Below are 19,126 nucleotides of genomic sequence, written 5' to 3'. Positions count from 1 at the left end.
ATGGAAACAATAATTTCCATCCAATCCTGTGAAATTTAAATTGTTCTATGACCTTGTGAATGTCAAGTTTTTACAAACCCCTTGTGTGTTTGAGAATTGTAGTTATCCGTATATTTATCTTAATTATTTTAATGGCTCAAATATCATATATTGATATTATTTCTATAATTTTTCATAATTGAGTAACACATTGATATTTCACGCTCTAGGATGAAGTAGATTGTTTTTTACATATTTTGAGACCAATTTATAGGTTGTATGAAGTTTAAATTTCTTCTCTACTATTGGTGAGGCTTGTTCTTTGGTATGATATCAATATAGCTGTCCCATGTTTCAATGTTTCAATTGCTTAGCATTTGCCTAACCCTTCTTTTTTCATCCTTTTAATATTGTCTTATATAAAAGATTTTATTATATCTAATATATTTGTCTTTATAAGTTATATTTTTATGTTAAATATTATTTCTTTGAGTTTTTTTTATTGTACTTTAGCTATTTTAAAATATTTCACCTAAAAAATCTATTATTTCAGATATTTTTAAGATATTTTTATGTTAGATGTATCATATTTCATAGTTTTTCTAAAAAGAATGCATAGGTGTACTTTTAATCCAATCTGACAAATTCTATTAACTAGAAAACTCAATCTATTTTAATTATTTCAATGTTTGACTTAATTTTAACATAGTTTTCTCTGTTTTATTTTTTCCATATTTTTTCTTTACCTCTTTTGAAGGTGAAGGTGAAGGTGAAGGTGAAGTCGTTCAGTCGTGTCCGACTCTTTGTGACCCCGTGGACTGTAGCCTACCATGGGATTCTCCAGGCAAGAATACTGGAGTGGGTTACCATTTCCTTCTCCAGGGGATCTTCCCGACCCAGGGATCGAACCCGGGTCTCCCGCGTTGGAGGCAGACGCTTTAACCTTTTAATAGTCCCCAAATTGATTTTTCAATTTCTTTCCTTTGCTGATTTAGAGGCAACATATTTCAGTACTATTCTTTTCTTTTAATGGACTCTTTAATATTTTTCTTGTATACTTACCATAAGAGACTTTCAAACTAATCATGCTGCTATCATTTATCTGAGAAATAGAAAGGCACTAGACAACTTTATTTCTAATCATTCTCATTATTAATTCTTATTCTCATAAATAATCTAATTATTTTCATTTCACACTACATTATTGTCACTTATTGTAGCTCTACCTTTAATTATTACTTTTAACCTTAGGTTACACATTATTGTTAGATTAGACAGTGATTATGAGTTTATATTTACTCAAAATGATACTCATTTCTTTGATCATTCATCCTAGCCTTTCTTCCTATTAAAGTATATAACTTCAAACTTCATATTTTTGAGGATCACCAGTAGCAGTTTATTTATGAATTTTTAAAAATTTCTTTGAAAATGCATTTATTTTCCTCAGTATTAAATAATTTAGCTGAAGTGTCAGCTGAAATGTCTGAAGTGTTACCATAACATATCTAGTTATGCATGCATACTAAGCTGCTTCAGTAACGCCCCGTTCTTTGCGACCCCATGGTCCATAGCCTGCCTGGCTCCTCTGTCCATGGGATTCTCTGGGCAAGAATACTGGAGTGGGTAGCCATGCTCTACTCCAAGGGATATCCTTTACCCAGGAATTAAACTCACATCTCTTACATCTTCTGCAATTGCAGGTAGGTTCTTTACCACTAGTGTTACTTGGGAAATCCAGCTGTAGATTTCTTTTTATTAATTCTACTTTGTATGCTTTATTATTTATTAGAAATTTGATTATTTCATCAGTTTTGGAAAATTTTTAGCTAATAGCATTAGCTCTGAATAGTCTTCTTAATTTTATGTCACATTTTCTTTTAAAATATCTATCCTTAATTTGAAGAGACATCACTTCAATTGAATGGGAAAAAAAATACCTGTTTACCTAACTTTTAATTTTATCATCATTTTAAGCTTATGTAATAATTAATTTGTACACTTGACATTGACATTTATTGAGAATCTACATGCCAGCCATTTTTCTCCAGGAATTTATCCTTTATAATAAATTCTTGATTGCTTTCAAAAGTATTTATTAAGAATCAATTGTAACTCAGGCACTGTATTAGCTTTCTCCAAAGAAACAGAACCAATAGAATGTGTATGTATGTGTGTTTATTTTACATTTATGATATAATATATATGACATTATTTTTTATATATATATATGAAAGAATTGGCTCATGCCATTATGGAAACTGGCATGACCAAAATTTTCAGGGTGGATCAGAAGGCTTGAAGACACAGGGAAGCCAAGCCCACATGTCTAGTTTGAATACCAACAAGTTGGAAACTTAAGGGTGCCAATGTTTCAGTTTGAGTCTGAAGGCCATCTGGTGTAGAACTAGAATGATTCAATGATGCCAATGAAGTAAAAAAGCAGTCTGCTGAATTCTCTCTTACTCGGGAGAGGCCAGTCTTCCTGTTCTATTCAGACCTTCAACTGATTGTATAAAGCCCACTCACACTATGGAAGGCAACATTTTTTGTCCAAGTCCACTGATTTAAATGTTAATATCATCCAAAAACACCCTCATAGAAATATCTAGACTAATGTTTGACCAAATATCTGGGCCCAGCCAAGTTGGTACTTAAAATTATCCATCACAATCCCTATGAATACAGAAAGAAAAGAAATATCCTTTTGCATATGTGGTTTATATCCTAATGGAGAAATTGAAGAATTAAATAGAAGACGTGAGAAAATTCAGAAAATATTATGGTGGTGAGATGCACAAAATTGGTATATGTTTTGATTACATTTCAAGTAAAATACTTGATAAGTTTTACTCCCTGAAATCTTTAATAATATGTACCATTAAAGTTGGAAACTTGCCAAAAATGTATAGGATAAGTTAATGTTGCAGGTTGGGTTTTTATGGAAACAGAGTTTGGGTTCCAAGATGTATATTACATCAACAACAATGAAAGTAAAAGGATAGGCCAGAGATAGAAGTTTAACTATGATAAAGTTCCAGCAAAACTTCAGCCAATCCAGTGTGGTGCTCTAAAACAGATGTTGTCTGTCAGACCTATTCTGTGCTAGACTGAAACAACAAGCCCTTTTTAGCCCCACATTGCACAGTCAACAATCTCAGGTCATTTTGGGAAGGGTATGACATTGACTGAAGTGGTTCCCTACTGCTGAAACAGATATTGAAGAAACTGATCAATAGAGACGGTCTGTTGACCACACTCCCTGTAGGTAGGGGGCAAATCCTTCCCTGATGGGGATTTGTATGTCACCTTTCTATGTCTATCCCACTTCATGTTTGATTTCCCAGTCAAGTGACAAAAATATTGGAATAATTTGACCATTTCTCATGTGCTGTAGACAGTTATAGATGTCACTATTCAGAGGAAAATCACATGCTGACAAGCATGTAAAGAAGGAGATAGAGAGGGTCTTCCTTTATTATCTGGAATTTTGTGAAGCACATAATTCAACTCAAATTGTTTTCAACCACAACCAAACATTAATTCACATAAAATAACATTTAGAGGCAAACTGGGTTTCAGAGTTTGTTAAGATTGTATGACTCTATTATGACTTCAAGGATCCAACTTTGTTTTTTAAAGTTCTTTTTTTTTTTTTTTTCCCAATGTTTGGTCTTCCAAATCTGCTTCATTCTAAGCTTCATCGTCATGATCGATGAATAGTTGTCACTAGCAACTGGGGATGGAGAATGGCAACCCACTCCAGTACTCTTGCCTGGAAAATCCCATGGATAGAGGAGCCTGGTAGGCTGCTGTCTATGGGGTCGCATAGTGTCGGATACAACTGAGCGACTTCACTTTGACTTTTCACTTTTCATGCATTGGAGAAGGAAATGGCAACCCACTCCAGTGTTCTTGCCTGGAAAATCCCAGGGACGGGGGAGCCTGATGGGCTGTCGTCTCTGGGGTCGCACAGAGTCGGACACGACTGAAGCGCCTTAGCAGCAGCAGCAGCAGCAGCAGCAATTGGGGATACACATTACTAACAGATATCACTTTATGTCTAATTATGCATAGTTTTGTTATCATAAATTTATTTAGCTACAGTAGATGAATTTACCAGGACCATGCCTAATTTCAGCACTAGGACTAATTCAGCAAACACATATAATTTGGGAGGAAAAGGATTCATGTTAGAGATTCTACTATAGTGTCCTCTCAAATTTGAGATATTTTTTTCTTATTAATAGTGATTGAAAACATCTAACAGGAGTTAAAAGATGAATTCTAACTTTGGGAGAAAGTTCAGAATAACTGACATCTAAGATAAGGAAGGTTTTCCCAGGTGGCTCGGTGGTAAAGAGTCCACCTGCAATGCAGGAGATGAGAGTTTGATCCCTGGATTGGGAAGATTCCCAGCAGAAGGAAATGGCAACCCACTCCAGTATTCTTGCCTGGATAATCCCATGGAAAAAGGAGCCTGTTGTGGGCACTTTGCATGGTGGCACAACCATGGGGTTGCAAAAGGATAGGATATGACTTAGTGACTAAACAACAACAAGGTTAGGAAACTTCTATATCTAAGATTATAACATTATACACTATTTTTGTTGTTGTTCAGTTGAGATCTCTTTTTTTTTTTTTAAACTGTAGGTAAGTAGAGAAAGATATGTGACAATTGATATGAACACACTTGCTAAGTTAGTTATCTATTGCTCATAGAAGTCTTTATCTTAGTTCATATAACAAGTGATATAAAATTTGTCTTCCCCCAATGTGATTCAATTTGTCTATAAAAACTTACTTTCATCTCAAAATCCAATAAACCTTTGATGGCCTGTTAACCAGACAGAATTATCTGATCATTTATTTTGATACATAAAGCTGGGTTATTTGTAATAGTTATTTTATTTTAGTATTCACAGAACAATTTCTGGAGGTTTATCAAATAACATCTAAACTTGAATGTTTTTACTGTGACTGACATTTGGTGCTCATAATTATTAAATTGTGCTAAGTTGAGCAAAACTGCACGATAAACAAATTCATATTTTGTTGGATCAAATTATTTTTCCCTACAAGGCTATTTGTGTTATTTCAGTTATTTGACAAGGCTAACTCTTTCAGAAGAAAAGAATCATGCTTGCCCTTATTCAAAATAACAAAGAGAAAAAAAATACAAAGAAAATCAGAAGATGGAAATGGAAGACCATGACCAAATCTCATCTAACATTTCTAAGAGTAGTTCTTCTTCTCTCTCTCTCTCTCTTTTTTTTTTTTTTGTTTTGTTTTGGTAAGGCCTTTGAAAAATAATGCACAATTATACAGTTTCTATTAAAAGAAAAATGGCCTAGATTTCATCCTTTGTCTTGTGGCATTTCAAATTCAACAGATCACTAACCTCTTTTTTCACAGAAGGTGTACTTAGTGAAAAAGCTAAACTTCTTACTATACTATCAGGAATAATATAATTCGTGGTAGAGGGTTTTAAGAGGACCAGTTTAATTTTTAATGTGTTACTGTTGTTGGCAAAAATGATAAAGTTCATTGTTACCTGTAATGATGCTCAATCTTAATGTTTTCCTTTTGTTTCTAGTTACAACTGATACTTGCCCTGTTGTACCCCTAAAATGCTTCTCTGTTGAAGATCACTATTGTTAGCATCTAATTCAATCCTTGCTTGTATAAGAAAGCCTTACTGATATTACTTTTAAGCTGATTATCATACATTTAAAAATGAGTGCTGCTGCTAAGTCACTTCAGTCATGTCCGACTCTGTGCAAGCCCATAGATGGCAGCCCACCAGGCTCCCCCATCCCTGGGATTCTCCAGGCAAGAACACTGGAGTGGGTTGCCATTTCCTTCTCCAATGCATGAAAGTGAAAAGTCAAAGTGAAGTTGCTCAGTCGTGTCCGACTCTTAGCAACCCCATGGACTGCAGCCCACCAGGCTCCTCTGTCCATGGGACTTCCTAGGCAAGAGTACTGGAGTGGGGTGCCATTGCCTTCTCCTTAGAAATGAATAGAGGAGGCTATTTTCTTGGGCTCCAAAATCACTGCAGATGGTGACTGCAGCCATGAAATTAAAAGATGCTTGCTTCTTGGAGAAAAGCTATGACCAACCTAGACAGCATATTAAAAAGCAGAGACATTACTTTGCTGACAAAGGTCCATCTAGTCAAAGCTATGGTTTTTTCAGTAGTCATCTGTGCATGTGAGAGTTGGACCTTAAAGAAAGCTGAGTGCTGAAGAATTGATGCTTTTGAACTGTGGTGTTGGAGAAAACTCTTGAGAGTCCCTTGGACTGCAAGAAGATCAAACCAGTCAATCCTAAAGGAAGTCAGTCCTGAATATTCACTGGAAGGACTGATGCTGAGGCTGAAGCTCCAGTACTTTGGCCACCTGAGGCAAAGAACTGACTCATCTGAAAAGATTCTGATGCTGGGAAACATTGAAGGTGGGAGGAGAAGGGGTCAACAGAGGATGAGATGGTTGGATGGCATCACCAACTCGATGGACATGAGTTTGAGGAAGCTTCAGGAGTTGGTGATGGACAGGGAAGCCTGGTGTGCTGCAGTCCATGGGGTCACAAAGAATCGGACACAACTGAGCAGCTAAACTGACTGACTAATTGTATTTTGGACTTTTTTGTTGATGATAAGGGCTAAGGGATTTAGCCCTTATCATTTCTTCTAAGGGATTCTTGCCCACGGTAGTAGATGTAATGTTCATCTGAATGAAAATCATCCATTCCAGTGTTTTAGTTCACTGAGTCTTACAATATCAATATTCACTCTTTCCATCTCCTGTTTTACCACTTCCAATTTTCACTGATTCATGGACCTAACATTCCAGGTTCCTATTGTTGGGGGAGTTTGTAATTTCCTGGGTTCTGTCTCATTGTAACAAAAATTTGAAGCAATGGATAGTCCAGCGTTACAGCCCTCGGATGGACCAGGGTTACAGCTCAGTTTCATTTAGAAAGTGAAGGAAACTACATACTCGAGGCATGAGGGCTTGCCGACCCAAAAGATGCAAAGAGAAAAGAGGCCAGGGCCCAATTTTGGTTCCTCTTTTTATACATTTTTTCTTCTCTCCATGGGCCTGCCCTGTGTAAATTGGGCTAGGCAGGAGTACAGTTTGTTTTACCTGAGCTCCTTACTCTGGTCCTTGGACTTTCCTTTGTTCTATTTTCATGGGCTTTTCCCTTCCTTGCCTTTTAGCCACTGCCATTCTGGACTCCTTTTTCCTATTCTTAACTACCTAACATTCTCCCTCCTCAAGAGATAGGAGGCATAATTCTTTGGGAATAGGGGCATTGAGGTCTGTCTGGCTAGTTTCTGCTCAATTGGGACAGCGAGGAACATTGGCCCTCCCCCTCTTGCTAGTCTCAAGCCTCAGAGTCCTTATAGTGGTGTCCATCTAAGGGTAAGTGATATTTTCTGTGGTCAGCTGTAGTTTTAATAGCCTTGTTGAAATGGCACTGCATGTTGTAGCTTGTTGACCTGGGCAGAGACAAAATGGGTTAGATAATTGATATTACATGAAACAATCACAAGCAGCATCAATATGGTGATGAGAGGGACTAGTAGGGGCATTAGCCAACTGCAAATTTCCCATAACCAGGAGGATCCCCCAAAGAGAGATTACAGCCACCCCAAGAATTCTCTAGCTTGTTCTTTGAGATCCTGTAGGGTCTGAATGCTTTTCTTGAGGACTGTGAGACTTTCTTTAACTTGCTGCTGCTGCTGCTGCTGCGTCACTTCAGTCGTGTCCGACTCTGTGCGACCCCATAGACGGCAGCCCACTGGGCTCCCCTGTCCCTGGGATTCTCCAGGCAAGAACACTGGAGTGGGTTGCCATTTTCTTCTCCAATGCATGAAAGTGAAAAGTGAAAGTGAAGTCGCTCAGTCGTGTCCGACTTTTAGCGACCCCATGGACTGCAGCCTACCAGGCTCCTCCATCCATGGGATTTTCCAGGCAAGAGTACTGGAGTGGGGTGCCATTGCCTTCTCCGTTCTTTAACTTAACTGAAGGTATTTACCCAGAAACAACACGTCCCATTCAAGATGGCTCAAGTCCCTCCTTGTTCAGGGATCAAGATATCTACCTCCTGTCTGTTTTGGAGTACAGCCCCTGACAAGTTGTGTTGGCTCTTCAGAGCTGTCCTGAGAAATCTTATCCCCAGAAACTTAATTTTGGGGGTGTTCATTAGAATGGCACTCATTTGTAGCCCTGAATAAGTATAGGGGTTTGTAGGTGTATTGAATGCCCTCTTCTGTTTTCTTTCATGGCTTGACTCATGAGTAGTGAATTCAGGAGTCATGTCCTGGTACCTTGACTGCTGTGGATTTAGAAAGTATTAAAGGGTAGGGGCCCTTCCATGTGGGCTGGAGTTGAGCCTTTGGGGATCCATCTTTCCAGATTTTAATTAGGACTTGAGTTCCTGGAGCATATGGTGGTGACTCTTTAGAATCTTTTGTGTCCTGGTTGACACCCCACAAGCGTATATCCTGTTGGAATTGCCCAGTGGCCATGATATAAGACCAGAGGTTCTGAGCCTCTGGATCTAGGAAGAGGACACTGACATAAACAAGAGGTTGCTCATATAGCATCTCATAAGGACTAAAATCAACCCGTTCCTTAGGGACAATATGGTTGCAGAGGAGAGCTATTGGTAAAGCCTCCTTCCATCCCAGGAAAATCTCCTGGGTTATCTTTTTATCACTGATTTTAAGAATTGGTTGGCTCTTTCAAGTTTTCTTGAAGACTGAGGCCTCCAGGCACGATGGAGATAATATGTAATGCCAAATGCTTTAGAGATCTCTTGGGTGACCTTAGAAGTAAATGATGTCCCAGTGTCACTTTTAATGACCTGGGCAGACCAAACAATTTCATGGAGCAATTTTTTTTACCACCTCCTGAGCCTTCTTAGCCCATGTGGGAAAGACTTCAATCCATCCTGTGAATGTATATATCATGACTAATAGGTATTTATGTCCTTGAGAAACTGGTATCTGGGTGAAGTCCATCTGCCAGTCCTCTCCTGGATAGGTCTCACATTGTTGGACAGCACAGGGCCATCTTGGGTCTTTGAGCTCCTTGGGGGTTGTTAATTGGCAAGTAGGACAAGAGGAGACCACTTGCCTTATAGTCATCTGGAGGCCTGTTACTCTGAAGGATCTTTCTTGTAATCTTTGAGGGGTGAGTGGTGGCATGTAAGGAGTTAACCAACTTCCATTGGAAGTTCCCAGGCAGGAAAAGGAGTCCCTTCTTTTGGAACCACCATATGATCTTGAAAGCTCTCACTTTTAGCTTTAAGAGTCTCACATTCAGTATATGAAGGAGTTTCTGGCAAATTAGTCTGTGGAACTAAGGTGGCAACCCCTATTAGGTCATTGTTCTGTAATGCTGCTCTCTTAGCTGCCTGATTGGCTGCTTGGTTCCCTCATGGCACTTCCGTGCTCTCTTTTTGGTGTCTTTTACAATAGGAGACTGAACCATCAATGGGAAGATGAACTGCCTCCAAGAGCCTAAGGATTTGATCACCATATTTATTGGGGACACTCGGGTTGTCAAGTGGCCTCTTTCTTTACAAATAGCAGTATGTGCATGTAGCACCATAAAGGCATACTTGGAGTCAGTGTAAATGGCTACTCTTTTTCATTTTCCCAGCTCTAAAGCTCAAGTCAGGACTATGAGCTCAGCTAATCGGGCTGGAGTACCTGGTGGCAAAGGTTTAGCCTCTGTGGTCTCAAAATTGGGGACTACTGAATATCCAGCTCTTTTTTTTTTTTTTTCCCCATCCAAGACAAATCTGCTTCTATCAGTGCACCAGATTTTCTCAGCATTGGTCAGAGGATCTTCGGACAATCCTTCTCATGGTTTTGTCCAGTGGGTCCAAGGTTTCTAGGCAAGAGTGAAAGAGGAGAGAGCCCTTGAGGGTAGGCAGGAGAGTGGCAGGGTTAAGAAACCCACAAGGGGATATAGTCAGGCCTGGATTTTCCATCAGCACTACTTGATATCTGAGGATTCTTTGATCAGGCATCCATAAATGGCCTCTCCCATTTAGGAGTTGTTTCACTTGGTGGCTGGTAAAAATAGTTTGCCCCCAAAAAGAGTTTTAAAAACATCTTTTATCAGGATTGTAATAGCTGCAAGATTTTAAGGCAGGGAGGCCAGCCTCGGGTGATTGGATTGAGCCTTTTGGGTAAGTAAGCTACAGGCTGGGGCTCAGGTCCCAACGTTTGAGTTAACACTCCCACGGAGTGTTATTCCTTCTTCTTCATGGACATTAAGTTGGAATGCTTTTTCTGTGTCTGGCAACCTCAAGGCAGGTACTTGAGTTAAGGCTTGTTTTAGTGTAGCCTCTGCCTTCTTTTGAGGAGTTCCCCACATCAGTGGGATTGAATCATCCCGTCCCTTCAAGTTCTCATATAAGGACTGGGCAATTAGACCATAGTTGGGTATTCAGATTCTGCAATACCCAGTTAGTCCCAGGAAAGCTCACAATTGTTTTCAAGTCGTCGGGGAGGGCAACTGGAGGATTTCTCATACTCGATCAGAGGACAGCCTCCTCTGATCACTGGACCAGTGTGTAATCTGAACTCCTAGGTAAAGGACCTTTGTCTTGTCCATCTATGCCTTAGCACGGGAGACTTTATATCCCCTCTCTGCCAAAAGTTTAGAACCTGAATTGCCTGTTTTTGGGCATTTTTTCTCATCTTGAGAGCAGGTTAGTAGGTCATCTACTTATTGTAACATTTTCCCATTAGGTCCCAGGTCCAGATCTAGAAGACTCTGGTAAAAGCCTGCTCAAACAGGTGGAGGATATCTCTGAACCGCTGAGACAATACTGTTCAAGTCATCTGTTGGTGTTTTTCTCCTGGAGCCTCCCACTCAAAGGCAAAAAGATATTGGGATTCTTTAGCCAGTGGTATGCAAAAGAATGTATCTTTGAGATCCAAGACTGTAAACCACTTGGCACTCGTTGGGATTTCTCCCAAGATTACATAGGGATTGGGTACTGTGGGATGGACAGGGACTACAGCTTCATTTATGATCCAGAGATCTTGAACCACTCACCAGGTTCCATCCTTTTTCATTACAGGGAGGATCAGGATGTTACATGGCGAATTGGAGGGGACCAGTAGCCCGCTAGTAAGGTAATGCTCAAAATTCTCCAAGCAAGACTTCAGCAATACGTGAACCGTGAACTTCCAGATGTTCAAGTTGGTTTCAGGAAAGGCAGAGGAACCAGAGATCAAATTGCCAACATCTGCTGGATCATCAAAAACGCAAGAGAGTTCCAGAAAAACATCTATTTCTGCTTTATTGACAATGCCAAAGCTTTTGACTGTGTGGATCACAATAAACTGTGGAAAATTCTTCAAGAGATGGGAATAGCAGACCACCTGACCTGACTCTTGAGAAACCTAAATACAGGTCAGGAAGCAACAGTTAGAACTGGACATGGAACAACAGACTGGTTCCAAATAGGAAAAGGAGTACGTCAAGTCTGTATATTGTCACCCTGCTTATTTAACTTATATGCAGAGTACATTATGAGAAACGCTGGGCTGGAAGAAACACAAGTCGGAATCAAGTTTGCTGGGAGAAATATCAATAACCTCAGATATTCAGATGACACCACCCTTATGGCAGAAAGTGAAGAGGAACTCAAAAGCCTCTTGATGAAAGTGAAAGTGGAGAGTGAAAAAGTTGGCTTAAAGCTCAACATTCAGAAAACGAAGATCATGGCATCTGGTCCCATCACTTCATGGGAAATAGATGGGGAAACAGTGGAAACAGTGTCAGACTTTGTTTTTTTGGGCTCCAAAATCACTGCAGATGGTGACTGCAGCCATGAAATTAAAAGAAGCTTCCTCCTTGGAAGAAAAGTTATGACCAACCTAGATAGCATATTCAAAAGCAGAGACATTACTTTGCCAACAAAGGTTCGTCTAGTCAAGGCTATGGTTTTTACAGTGGTCATGTATGGATGTGAGAGTTGGACTGTGAAGAAAGCTGAGTGCTGAAGAATTGATGTTTTTGAACTGTGGTGTTGGAGAAGACTCTTGAGAGTCCCTTGGACTGCAAGGAGATCCAACCAGTCCATTCTGAAGGAGATCAGCCCTTCTTTGGAGGGAATGCTGCTGAAGCTGAAACTCCAATACTTTGGCCACCTCATGCGAAGAGTTGACTCGTTGGAAAAGACTCTGATGAGGGATTGGGGGCAGGAGGAGAAGGGGATGACAGAGGATGAGATTGCTGGATGGCATCACTAACTCGATGGATGTGAGTCTGAGTAAATTCCGGGAGTTGGTGATGGACAGGGAGTCCTGGCGTGCTGCGATTCATGGGGTTGCAAAGAGTCAGACATGACTGAGCGACTGAACTGAACTGAACTGAGTAGCCCACAGGAAAGGAATTTATTTATTAGAGGCTGTAGTCCTTCCCAAGCTTCTCTTCTGAGAGGATATTGTTTCTGATTAGGAAACTGAGTGGGATCTCGGAGGACAATGATGATTGGTTCGTCTTGGTGAGCTCATCCAGGAGTCTCCTGGTCACACACCCAGGGGTTAATTTTATTCTCCCATAGTTTTTGGTCCCTCTCTATTGGAGAGGGTATAATGGGTTCTTCAGTAGTAACCAGAAGCTGAAGGGCTCTAGGGGCTGAATAGCTTCCCATCACAAGGGTGGTCCCCAGTTTAGTGAATATATCTCTTCCTAATAAGGGGGTAGGGCACTCGGGGACCACCAGAAACTGGTGGGGAAATATTTATCCATCCCAGCAACAAAGAAGTGCTTGGGTGAATTTTTAGTAATTGTTTTCCTTGTAGAAACTAAAATGATACAGGTTTGGGAGGAGAAGGCTCCAGAGTAGGAGGTCAGAGCAGAGTAGGTAGCCCCTGTGTCAACCAAGAAATTCTCGGACCTACCTACCACATCCAGTTGCACACTTGGCTCCAGTCCTTTGATGATTATCTGTGGCAGGTGGCTGGCTGAAGTGGGCTGTTCCAGTCTTTTTAAACCATCATGAGGGAAGATTTGGTATTTGACCTTGAGGCTCTTGGGTCCTGAGGGCAGAATGCCTCCCAATGTCCCAATTGATGGCATTTATAGCAAGCCATTTTAGGAGACTTGTCACGGTTTGGACACTTTGGCCCAATGCCCCGCCTGTCTACAGATTAGGCATTTGCCTGGTGCCTTGTCTTTCAAGGACTCAGGGTTTGCCATAGGGCTTCCCTGGAAGGAGGCCAGCATCTTGGCATGCCTTGTCTCTGGTTTTCTCCCCTTCCTGGGCCTTGGTCTTCCTCTTCTGTTCTTTGTTATAAAAGGTATTGGTGGCTGTCTGTACCATCTCATCTAAAGAGGCAGCAGGGTCCTCCTGCTGTAGCTGTTTAACTTTATCCTGATGTCTGATGCATATTGAGACAGGAATTTGTCCATTAAAATCACCTGTCCCTTTTAAGAGTCTAAGTTCAGATTGGTAAACTTTTGGAGGGCCTCTTTTAGACTTTCCAGAAAGGCAATGGAGCTCTCGTTGGACTCCTGAGTTATTGTTGAGATGGGCATAGTCCCACAACTAACAGGCTTCTTTCTATTTCCATGGGTGAACTTCCTTAGGGGTGAGTCTTTCTGAAGCTTATCCTACCCAATACTTTTGCAACCTGAGAGCCAGGTGTCCCCAGGTCAGAGTGCAGATCCCCAAGCAGGCTGAGGCATGACAGCCTCCTGGAGATTGAATCCCCAGGCAAGTCAAGGTGTGTCGGCCTTCTGAGAATTGGGTCCCTGGGAAGGTCGAAGCATGTCGACTCCTGGGACCCCTGGACTGGCAGATCCCCGAGCAGGTTGAGGCATGACAACCTTTCGAGGACCAAATCCCTAGGCAGTTCGAGGTAGGTCAACCTCGTAGGACCCCTGGGCTGGAGTTGGGCATCCCCAAGGTCTCTAGCATGAACAGTGCTGGGTAGGATTAAGGGGTTGTTATCTTAATTCATTGCTGGTTTGTCTATTGTGCGTGGATGGGAATAGATATTGTGATGTAAAGCAATCCAAGTCTGTGCCCTGAGACTGGGAACTGGGTAAAACAGCCATAAGCCTTATCCATTTATTACTCTGAGGGAAGGCAAGTCACTGATTTCTTCCCCTAGTTTTCCATACGACAGGGTGTTTCCAGTGGTAAACATTTCATTGTCATAGACCCATTGTAGGTAATAACAGAAGTAATGACAGAGGAGTGGGTTATCTGCTCCTGTTGGGAGCATTAGAGTATTTTAATAAGCTGGGTGGAGTGATGTTGTCTACAACGGGGCAGGGTCCTGGTTGCAGGAGTTAGTAAGTAGCTTAATAACAAATTGATAAGAGACAACAGACCATATGTTTCATAAAAGTGGAGTGGGAATTTGATCCAGGGGTATGTTTGTAACTTTTGGAGAAGTATGGTAAGGGTTTGGGCCCAAATGGCCTTCAGGGTTAACTCCCAAAGTGGCAAATGTTATCCCATTAGCCCAATTGCCTTTGAAGGGATGCCAACAGATGGACTTCTAGCAGGCATTGTATGCCTGTCAACCACCCTAGCAGGTACACTGAGAGATGCTGTTGTTGCACATGTTGTAGGAAACATGGAAGATGAAGGCCTGAATATCTAGAGGGATTGGATATTATACAGTATTTCCCTCCCAAGGACCAGCTATTTTCTGGTTGTCCCTCCAGAAGATTGTAGAGGCAACATTGTGGGCCTGGACAGGGCTCAGGAAAAGAGCATGAAACAGGAGGGAAGGGGGGCAGGGCACAACTTTTAAAAGAATCCATAGCCCAACGGCATAACATAAACTGATTAAAGTCAAATGGGCCCAAGATGAGAAGTCAAATTCAATTAAACCTTGATCCCCAATCTGTAAGCTGAATTATACACCCAGAGGGGGCCGGACAGTTGCAAGGCACTGTCAAAAGACAGAGGAGTGGGTGGTTCCCCAGTGGTTGGGATGATTCTCTCACTCATTAGCATGTAAATTCACCCAGCTGAGAAAAACTAGCCATACCACATTCCATGGCCACAGTAGCACTTGCCCTCTGCAACGGCCCACACCCTGTAGAGTGTGCTTCTCTCTGAATTCAAACAAATCCACCTCTTACCTATCACTATTTCTCTCACTGAATTTTTGCAGTGAGACATCAGAGCTTGACCTTAATTAGGTCCTGAAGCCAGGAATCATGGGTTTTGGCTGGGCTCAAGTCCTGTTAGAAAGGAGCTAAAGTACAGGAGGAAGAAGCAGTGGGAAAAACGTGCTGAGGAATCCCCTTCATAACATGCCAGAAAATCTGCTAAATACCTGACCTAATTCTTGTCACAAAGAACATTAAGGACAGAAGAACCCCCATCCGCTTGGGCAACAGGTACTGGGGCCCAGCAGATAGTAGAGCCTTTGGGACACACTGAGGAGTAGCCCCTGCCAGAGTCCCTCAGTTGCACCCACTGCAGGCCACTTGTACATGGTGGAGGGGTGGGCGGGGGGGGGGGTTGGGGGGGGTGGGGGGGTGGGGGGCTGGGGGGGTGGGGGGCTGGGGGGGTGGGGGGCGGGGGGAGTTCAAGGAAACAAGAAATGAGAGATTGTAAAGGAATTAAGATTTTGTTAGGCATACATCCTTCCAACCATAGGAGTGAGGACTCTGTTCTTAACTGGCGGTCTTCTGGAATCAGACTGAGCTGTGTGAGCTTTCTGCTGAGTTTGTTTTTTGTTGTCCTGGTTTCCGGCACATTGGGCTTCTTGTCACTTTCCCTGCACTGGGTTTTATTCGCGTTCAGCTTCCACTGTGGGAGCTTTCACTGAGTTGGGCTCTTGCTGTCCTTGGCCTCCTCCTTGCAGGGGTGAGCTGAGTTTGTTTCAGCCAGGTTAAATCTGAGAAATGGCACCATAGATGTCAGGGGAGTTTGTAATTTCCTTGGTTCTGTCTCATCGTGACAAAAATTTGAAGCAATGGACAGACCAGAGTTATAGCCCTCAGATGGGCCGGTGTTACAGCTCCGTGTTACAGCTCAGTTTTATTTAGAAAGTGAAGGAAAATACATCTTCGAGGCATGAGGGCATGCCAACCCCAAAGACATGAAGAGACAAGAAGTCCCCGGCCCAATTTTGGCTCCTCTTTTTATATGTTTTTTCTTCTCCCTGTGTGCCTGCCCTGTGTAAATTGGGCTAGTCAGGGGCGCAGTTTGTTTTACCTGAGGTCCTCACTCTGGTCCTCAGAATTTCCTTTGTTCTATTTTCATGTGCTTTTCCCTTCCTTGTCTTTTAGCCACCACCATTCTGGACTCCTTTTTCTTATTCTAACTACCTAACACTACGTAATATTTTTCTTCATAGCATCATACTTTACTTCCATCACCAGTCACATCCACATCCAGCCCATAAAACCTAACACTCCCATACCTCATCTGGGCCCCTCTCACTTCCCAACATGAGCCCATGCTCTGGGACCACCTCTCACCTTCTGAGACAGCCCACAGTCTCCTTGTATGCAATGTGTATCTCTCTAAGTAAACCTGTTTTCACTTTATTGTGGCTCATTTTTTAATTCTTTCCCATGCAAGCCAAGGGCCCTCACTTGGAAACTTAAGTGGTGACCATCCTCTCACATTCCACTTTTCCTATAGCAGACTAAAACCCCCAATTTCATCTGTTCCCAGTATAGTCTATGCATAGCAGATAATGTTTAATATAAGCTTGTGTATACATGCAAATACATGGATATATATGCACATATGTGTTTACATATATGGGGCTTCCCCAGTGGCCCAGTGGTAAAGAACCCACCTGCAATGCAGGAGCCACAGAAGACACAAGTTTGATCCCCGGGTTGGGAAGATCCCCTGCAGAAGGGCATGGTAACCCACTCCAGTAATTTTGCCTGGAGAATCCAGTAGACAGAGAAGCCTGGTGGGTTACACTCCATAGGGTCACAAAGAGTGAGCCATGACAGAGGCAACTTAGCACACACACAGGTGTATGTTTATGTATGTATATATATTATTACCATGATGATACAATTTTGTTCAAACTACGCAATGGCTCACCATTGCCTTAGGTGAAATAAAAATTCAAATAACCCTTTATTGTGGCCCATAGTGTCTTGATAAAGACACTGCCTCTTTGCCCTAACCCATTTTCCTCTAATTTCATTTTAAGTATTTATCTAATTGTTTTATTCTCACTTATACTGCAGTTATAGTGGTCTTTTATTATTTATACTTATCAAGTTTTTAGCAGTCACTGTGTTTTGATACATACATCTTAATTCCTCTCTTGACTCAAATTTGGAGATACAATTAAATATCTCTTCCTAGAGAGACTATCCATAGGTCATTTTCCATCCTTTTTTTTTTTTTTTCTTTTTTCTTCTTTCTTATCTTCCTATATTTTGCCTTTGAAATGATTATAGGTATTTCCTAGTTATATGTTTGTTATGTGTGTTTGCAAATCCACATATATTTCCCTTTTTAGATACAATGGTGTCTACAGCTCCTATATAGTGTATAAGGGAAAGGATTCTGATTGCCTTTCTTTCACTTAATAGGATCTAGACTGGGATCACTGGAAGATGAAAAATTCTCAGTGTCATGGAAAAAGAGCCGGAACAGTATCTTCTTGGCATCTGAATGCCCCTGTTTTTCTCCCAAACTTTTCTGGGGCTGATAATGTAGACAATAGGTTTACACCCCCTACTGCTGCAGCCAAAGTGATTTTCACAAGAGAAATAGTAGATTTCATATTAATTCACAGGAGACAATGTAATCTCAGTATAATCCTTGCTATCCTCAATGGCCCTTCCAATGCTTACTTCTCCATCCTATTGACATGAATGCTTTGCTACATCTTTACAATTGCAAAACAAATGTTTAAAAGATATATCTGGGATTGGTGCAGAAAAGGCCACATCAGTGAATTTCTCATTTGTCTAAAGACTTGGCAGTGTCTCTGAATGCAGGAATAATTTTCTGGGTAGCAGAAAAACTATCAAATCACAGTCTGCCAAAATGGACATCTATTTTCTTTTGGGTAGTAGCTGTACATACACTATGCTCATAATGGTGGGGTTGTCTTGGTTACTCTTGTCTAAAGTAGTTAGACAAGAGTAGTTAAACAAGAAGTTGTTGGTATGGGGAACATTGCTGACAATCTTGAAAGAGGAGATATTTTCACGGTTCACTTCCATCATAAACATGCAAATATCAACAACAAAATGGGAACAGATAATCAAATTTTTATTCCATGCTATTTCTCTTTTTTTCTTTTATCATCACATGGACTACAACTCTGATGCAAGTAAGCCTAAACTTTCTAAAGCTGAAGACACAAATGGAGCCCATATCATATTTAGTACTATACCACTTCATTCAGGCTAGTGGAATTGTACTCCTAGAAAACAAGAATGGGCTTCCCACTGGTCACATGCTTCCTATTCTCAGTTGGGATGATGCAATGAGTACATCATAAAAGTAGATTATGTAGTTGAGGACATTAAAGAAGGTGGCAATGGTTAGAACAGTTTCTATGCTGATACTGTGGAAAATTATTAAAGAAATGGGAATACCAGACCACCTGACCTGCCTCCTGAGAAGTCTGTATGCAGGTCAAGAAGCAACAGTAAGAACTGGACATGGTATTGTCACCCTGCTTATTTAACTTATATGCAGAGTACATCATGAGAAATGCTGGGCTGGAGGAAGCACAAGCTGGAATCATGATTGCTGGGAGAAATAATAATAACCTCAGATATGCAGATGACACCACCCTTATGGCAGAAAGTGAAGAAGAACTAAAAAGCCTCTTGATGAAAGTGAAAGAGTAGAGTGAAAAGGTTGGCTTAAAACTCAACATTCAGAAAACTAAGATCATGGCATCTGGTTCCATCACTTCATGGCAAATAGATGGGGAAACAATGGAAAGTGAGATACTTTATTTTGAGGGACTCCATAATCACTGCAGATAGTGACTGCAGCCATGAAATTAAAAGACACTTGCTCCTTAGAAGAAAAGCTGTGACCAACCTAGACAGCATATTAAAAAGTAGAGACATTACTTTACCAACAAAGGTCCGTCTATTCAAAGCTATGGTTTTTCCAGTAGTTATGTATGGATGTGAGG

This window comes from Bos indicus, chromosome 1 (assembly GCF_029378745.1).
Source record: "Bos indicus isolate NIAB-ARS_2022 breed Sahiwal x Tharparkar chromosome 1, NIAB-ARS_B.indTharparkar_mat_pri_1.0, whole genome shotgun sequence".
Taxonomy (NCBI): Eukaryota; Metazoa; Chordata; class Mammalia; order Artiodactyla; family Bovidae; genus Bos; species Bos indicus.
Note: the sequence above shows the minus strand (reverse complement) of the source record.